At 33.8% G+C, this 7,558-nt stretch overlaps 1 long non-coding RNA gene across 1 annotated transcript; it reads right to left on the bottom strand.

Annotated features, from left to right (window-relative positions):
* Window positions 1–365: 365 nt before the first annotated feature.
* LOC135289083 (uncharacterized) lies at window positions 366–5,472 on the bottom strand. The gene is made up of 4 exons (XR_010351887.1): window positions 5,381–5,472; window positions 4,767–4,853; window positions 2,106–2,202; window positions 366–478 (listed from the first exon to the last, which is right to left on the bottom strand). It is a non-coding gene; the product is annotated as an uncharacterized LOC135289083 (long non-coding RNA).
* Between the last annotated feature and the right edge of the window lie 2,086 nt (window positions 5,473–7,558).

A 7,558-nucleotide genomic window follows, 5' to 3' on the forward strand; every position in this document is an offset into this window, starting at 1 on the left:
TCTAGATTAATGACTGAATAATAATTTTAGTCGAGATAGGTTTTTTCCCAACACCATGATTACTGTCAGTTACTGCACTCCACTAGCATGCTTAGATTTAGACCAGATTATCTTGAAAAGTTTTCCTTGTTTGTCTGGGATGGATGTCTATGATTAGCTGTTCCTCATAAAGGTCCAGATTTCTACTCTCAGTAGCTGAGATGCTCTTTCTTGTGAGGCCATCCCTGTAAATCGGGTGTCCCATAGAGTCATCCAGTACAGGGCTGCTCCTATCCTGCTGCCTCTGCTGACGCACTTGGTTTTCCATGGGTTTAAGGATGTGGCCAAAGGAATGCTTCATCGGAGATTCTGAACAAAGAATTTGTCTCAGACTGATAAAGGAAAACAGTCTACACAGGAAAGCTACCTCTTCTCTTCTCTTCTCTTCTCTTCTCTTCTCTTCTCTTCTCTTCTCTTCTCTTCTCTTCTCTTCTCTTCTCTTCTCGTGCAATGAAGATTTGAAAGGAAAGTAAATGACACACAGATAATTTTCATCAGGTTTACCATCTGCCAGTGCAAATCTCTGGTGAACCACCCAATGTAACTGTGTAGTAACTAAACAATTCTCAATGATATATTGCCCTAGTATCTGTATAATTACAAGCTTTTTTTAAAAAAAAAAGTTTGTCACTTTACAAATGTGAGTCTTTTTGTGATTTCTCTAACAGTAAGGGTTTTCCAACCAACTCTATCTGGATAATTAGCAGACAATAAACAACTTTGTTTTTAAACAGGGAAACATCCATGTGGATTTTTTTCCTTTCAAATATAATTTCAAAATAAGCTAATACTAGGATCTAATTCTAATAGCCTTAATCTTGTTATTCTCTTTTTTCAAAACAAGTAATGTACTGACAAAATGAAGCTTAGATCCCTAATAATTTAAAAGGTTTTAATTCTAAAAGTCCTGATTACTTTGGAAACTACTGGTTGTTTTTTACCTTTTTTTTAAAGATAAATTTCTCAAAATATTCAGCTATTAACTCAAAAGTAATTACAAGGGTTTCAAAGGACATCTTTTACTGTCTATGTTTCATAAGAGTCATGATATTTTGATTTATTTTTTTCCAATAGACAGGAAAAAGGATAGCATTCTGAAACTTTAGATCTGAAATAGATAATTTATACTAATCACCATTTGAAGAAGGTGAAAACTTACAATGAGCAGCAATGTGTCAAACTAGATTTGGTTCAATTATCCTTATCCTGAAAGCAGGCAAAATGCTTTTCTTGAGGGGTGAAAAAATTATTTTAATTGATTTCCCACAGTGTTGGAAACTCTATGCATCTTTGCATCTTTGTAGTTGTGTTTTCATGTGTGTTTAGGTGAATGACAAAGTAAATAGGGAACTGAAATTTATATATGACCTCTTTTTTGTGATTTTGCCACCTTCTGAGGTGAAAAGTGAGTCTCTTCATGTTTACTCAAGAATAAAATTTAAACTTCTTTAAAACGTAGCTTTGCAGCTGATAAGTCTTGCCAAAATAATATGCCAAGCGTCCTTTGTGGGGTGTCATTGCAGGACAGGTAGCCGTACCTAAACATAGCTAGGTAGGTGTTGCATAGGTGCTGTAGCACGTGGTTTTATGTGGCCCTTGGCACTCACAAATCTCTGGTTCATACTTTGTCTTTGTGGATATTCTTTCTCAGATATCCAGCTCTGAGAATATGTCTAAATCTACACTGTGGTTTTAAGTCATTCTGCCCTGGATTTTAAATTTTGCACTGCAGCTCTGCTAAATGAATTGCAATGGGCCCCTTTCAATTCAGGGGATCAAGGACTCTGGCAATACAAAGCTCATGTTTAGCCTGAGATCCTAGGTCTGAAAGCACCAGTTCGGAAGTCCTATATATTTTTTCATATGGTTTAGTTAATTATCTGTATGGTACTGTTGAAAACAAGACAGAAAATGTCCTTTTGACATTGAATGCAAACCTAACAAGCTACAAGCACTATCTGTACTTTTACTTTTGTCCCTGGAATCTCTGGAAAGATACAGTACAGCTAAAGAAAATGTAGAGAAGGGCAAATATAATGAGCAAGAATGTGGAAAAATTTCCTTACCAGGAGAGAATAAAAATAGCATTTGTGTATCTTCTCTCTTCAATGAATGTTGTGCATATGATTTGTTTAGGACTGAGTTCCATCAAAACTTGCAATACTGGAATTAGAGTAAAACAGTACAACTAGTAGATATTGAATTCAAAACAAATAAAGTACAGAAATTTTCCATACTGGGGCAGAGAACTTCTGGAAATTCCTCTCAGAGGGATCACAGTGGCAGACAGTATCAGCAGGATAGAGGAGATGAGACAAATTGTGAACAATAACTCTATAAATAGATGGAAAAAGAAGTAGAAAGGGATAGTCCTTGCAATGCCAAATGACCAAAGATGCTCTGGAGTTTAAATATTAGTGGAGGGTATAAAGGTATCAAGGTTCTGTGCCCTTCTTAAACACCCTCCAATATTGCCAGTCAGAGACAAACTTGCAGGGTAAATGGTACATTGTTCTTTCTTTTCTGGCACTGTACCTCACACTCAAGAATTCTTCAGTGCTAAGAAATACAAGATAAGATGAGATAAGAAAAACTCTGTGCTCCAAACTAGTGGAACAGAGACACAGAGGATGGAGTTATGGGTACTAACTACATATTAGAACAATGGCAAAGCTAATAAAATAAGTGCGATTTTTTTCATCCTGAACCCATTGTTCCACTGGCAACCTCCTCTTCTCTGTGTTAGGACACACAAATTCCAGCAGCACAAGGTGCTACAGAGTACTTTTAAGAGCACCAATGCAGAGTATGGAATGTGAACAGAAGGGAATTTTATCTTTTGTGTGGTTTTGGTTTTGTACATGTAGTTGAACATACTGCTAAAGGGATGTATTTCATTAATGTGGATATCTTCTGCCTTTAATTAGTTGTGCAGGTGTGTGCAATCAGAAGGAAAATAGTGATTAAAGCAATAAATGAGGATAGGCTCATAATGTGGTGTTTTTAAAGTAAGAAAAATAAATTATTTTGCTATTAATCTTTTTTTTTAATTCGTTTACATGTTACCAGGAAAAAAAAATATGTGCACAGGGGAAAGAGTTTCATATACTTCAGAAAATTGTAATTAAAAATGTATTAGTTATTAAGGAATGGTTGGGTTGTAATATATTCACTTCTTTTTATCTATCTATTAGTTTCACATGTTTTATTAATAATTTTTTTCAAATGTACTAAATACAGCTGAAGCACAGTTATAATGTAAATCATGATTACTAATTTTAAGATGGGCAAGAAACAAAATGATCTATTTAAAATTTTCAGATTTTCTTTGAAGTTTGTGTTAAGTTTTCTTGTAATACTTGTCACACAAAATGCTGTTCTCTCTCACTATGTTGTTTGGTTGCTGAGTGGTAAATGGAATAACTATTGAATGCTTTGCAACATGAAATACATGTCATGTGAACTTTAATGTGTGCTAGGTTTGGTTTAATTTATATGTTTTCACCTCTCTTTTTTACTACTTGTTGCATCACTTGGAACTTTATAAAAAATTATTGCTACCTCTCCTTTTCCTTACAGGAAAGCCTTTCTCTGTGTCTATAATGTTTTCAGATTAGAGATTGTTTAGTTTTATTTAACAATCTAGGACTGGCTTAATTAGGTTAGGTTATTTGAACAAAACTCATTATGTTAATTTTTCCTGTAAAATAGAAACATATGAATAATTTTCATTTCAGGTGCACAGGATAGTGTGTTAATAGGCTCAAGTAAACATGGTAGTTTATTGTCAAAGTAGTCAAAGAACAAGTCCTATAATTTCAGATTTTCTCAAGTAACATACAAAGAAAGTAATTTAAATTAGCAAGCCAAGGAAAAATTCCTGCTTATGAAATGAAGGACTCTGTAAATACAGTATTTGAAAGATTCAGTCGTGGCATTTATGGTTGATATAAGTGAAGGTGGGAAAAGAATCACCATCATTGACTTCAGCACAACAGTGACTGAGAACCTAACCCACATTTTGAGGCAACTTTTGAACAACCACTGTAGTCGTTAAGAATAACTTTTAAATTTTGTTACTCACAAGGATGACTTACCCACATGTCTCCTTTCCTTTATAACTTAAATACAGTAAAATAGTATATTTTCTAGGATTTAGAATTTATATACCTTCTTTTTCCAAATTAAGCCAAGGCACTGAAATTTTCTTGTCTCTAATGCCTTCAGCAAGAATATCTGACCCAAAATGGTGTCTTGGTACAATGTTATTATTTTTGTTACCAATAGTATTCTCATTACAATTGTTCGCAGGGCTTCTTTTAATCGCCTCCTGGAAAATCTCAGGAGTCTCAGGATCTGTCATTAAAGGATTTACAATTTCAACACCTGATGTTGTTTTGCACCATTTGAGCTCTTCTCTGAGGAGGCACAAAATTACTTTGCAGCTCTTAATTAAGCTTTTCATTATACCCACAAAATGGCACTAGCTTTAATTCAACAATGGAGACCACAAGGTACTGATATTGAAAGGATACCCCTGAAAGCAGGTTTTACTGGGAGTCAGTCAAGGACAGCAGTGTTGCAGTGCTACCCACCCTTGGTGGGGCAGCAACCCACACCACCATCCCCACAGATCCTTCACCCAGTGTGTGCTGCCTCCTTGCTGGCCACTTCTGTAAAATGACCCTGGTGAATCAAATCACTTTTTAGTACATTTCTAACATTACCTTTCTGTAGCCCCCTTGATGGAATGAGGTCAGGGATGAGGATGTTGACAGGAAATAATCTCTCCGGGAGAGGACAATGACAAGTCACTGTAGGGACAGAGGACAGAAATTTATTTGGGGCTACTTGGGAAACGAGTTATGCCCACACTGAATTTTGGATACTTTGGCTCCTCCTGTTGTAGTCTGGTACTTGTGTGAACTTTGTGATGCTAATGTTGGAATGTTACTGCCCCCTTAAACTTCCAGCTATTCCTGTGTAATGTCTGCAGAGAGAGGAGATAAGTACGCATATGTATATAATTGTTATCCTACACTTATTTTTTTAAAAAAAGCAGTAAATATTCACATATATTCTACTATAATAGAATTTAGAATAGAATAGAATTCACATAAATTCTACATTATTCTAAGTTTTTTTTCTACCCAAAAAAGTTTAAAGTGTTAATGAGCTAAAATCAGTAGTAAATTCTTCAGTTTGGTTTGTTTACTTCTGAGCTACTTAATACTATTATTTACAAAACTCCTTCAGTAAAAACATGGAGTTATCTGAACAAATAAGTAAAATACTTTTCCACCAACTGATTCTTGAATAAGCTTTTACAAAGTAAACTCACTTTGACAGCTGCAAAAAATGCATTCATGTAAGTCTGCATAATTCAAGGCCCACGCATTTACAAAAACTCCTAGTGAGGGAAATAAAACTGGAATCTATATTTCTGAAGGAAATTAAAGTTTTATAGAATACACTGTGCACTAAAGAGAATGCACTTTAATTTATTACATGTGTTAGAAAGACAAACTAGAATACTACACTATTTGGAAAACAGGAATAGTATGGTCATTCTATTTTGTGGTCTTTTCTGAGCTAACAGATCCTCAGATGGTCCTTGGAGAAGAAATTAACTCTAACTTTGGAGTCTTGAGTAGCAACTTCCAGACCACTTCTTGGAGCTTATTATGACCTAAGTTGTCATAAACTTTTACTTTATGACAATGTTAGCTGTGAGTCTGCATGCAGAGGGTGAGATTTACAAAGAGATACATCCATTATAAAATGTATATGTACTCTTCTACATATCCATTTCCATTTTAAAATTTTTAGTACTGTGATAAAATCAAGACCAAACCCAGATGATTATATTGACTACTATTGGGTCAGAAACTTGTTCTAGAAACTAAGGAGACTTCACTGAGTAATGGTGCTGATCTACAGAGATTATTTCTATATCTGTTTTGTCAAGTACCAAACTACTCAATGTTTTTATATTACCTATGACAGATTTCTTTCTCTGACATTTCAGGATCCTCAAATATCTCTAGGATGCTACAGGAGATGTGTTTTTATCATTGGAAATCACATTTTATGTAACTGATATATTTTAAGCTCCATGTGTTAGACTGTAGAGTGCTTTTAATGAACAAATGAGCAATATGCTTAGTAATATAATTAAAGATAGCTTATCATTGCAAAACTTAAATTTGAATAACAAACAATGAAGCAATAACTGTCTTTTTGCTGATGAGAGCCACTATTTGAACAAAACTCTCAGACTATCTCACTTTATGACACATGTCAGAGTTCTTACTTGTCATATTCCCTGCAACAGTGAAAACACCATCTTTCCTGAAATAAAAATTTGAGTTTCTATAAAGTCCTTCAGATACTCTAATAATATAACTCTAAGTGGACCATACAGTTAGTATTATATATATATGTGTGTGTGTGTGTGTGTGTGTGTGTGTGTACATATATATATACGTGTATTTTTGAGGTTTTTAAAAAAAATTCAAAATAGGTCTTTTATACTTCTTTTGGGAATACCTAGAGGGTCTTTTTCTTGCATTGTGTCCATGGTTCTTGCAAATTCTAAGCAGTTAAGTACCCCTTAAATATTAAAAATCTCCACAGTTCAATGTGATTGCATAATGTATTCCTTCTCTTTCCCAAAGAAAAATCTAGAAGACTGAAGAAAATCTTTTACTACTACTGCATTAGAATGAAATTGTTTCAGGGAAAGGAAAGAATGTAAATAATTGACCTGGCATTAACAATTTTCAATTAACAATTGTATTATTTAAATACAATGTCTAAAAGAAAGGTCTCAAATAATAGAATTGGACAAGGATTTAAGAAAAATTTAACTTTTGTAATAACACAAAAATTTGTATTAACTTTTAATTTTGGAAGGAAATATTAATTCACCAGGAAGAAAAGACATTTGATAGAGGTTATTATTTTTCCTAGAAATTTGGTTCACTGAATTTTCAGCACATACATTTAATTATAAAATTTGAAATTTTGCATAACAAAATTCAGAAAGGGGAAATTTTGTATATCAAAAAAGACGAGGGATCTCATATAATATTTTAGTCGTTATTTTGTTTCCATTATTGTCCATGGGACATTAATACAGATATATGTTGGGAAATATCTTGATTAAAACATTGATGGAAATAAAAATGAAATTTAATTTCATTGTGATAGAGATGTTTGAGAACTTCAGGAGAGGATGCCTGTATTTCAGAAAAAAAATTATCTATGGGGAAAAATGTATGATCTATGCTTCTTCTTCCAGAAGCCATCTATTCTCTTCCTTGTCTCTGGGGGAAAAAAAAAAAAAAAGCTGTCTCCAAAAGTATTCATAAAATAGTCTAAAACAGCCTGAGTTAAGGACACCAGCTGGCTCATATAATAGATCTCTAGTTCTTGAAGATTATGGCTAGTTTTGAATCGAACAAATATATCTTTCTGACATTTAGTAACTTTGCTAAGTCTCTCAGAAGTTCCTTAG

This window comes from Passer domesticus, chromosome 1 (assembly GCF_036417665.1).
Source record: "Passer domesticus isolate bPasDom1 chromosome 1, bPasDom1.hap1, whole genome shotgun sequence".
NCBI lineage: Eukaryota > Metazoa > Chordata > Aves > Passeriformes > Passeridae > Passer > Passer domesticus.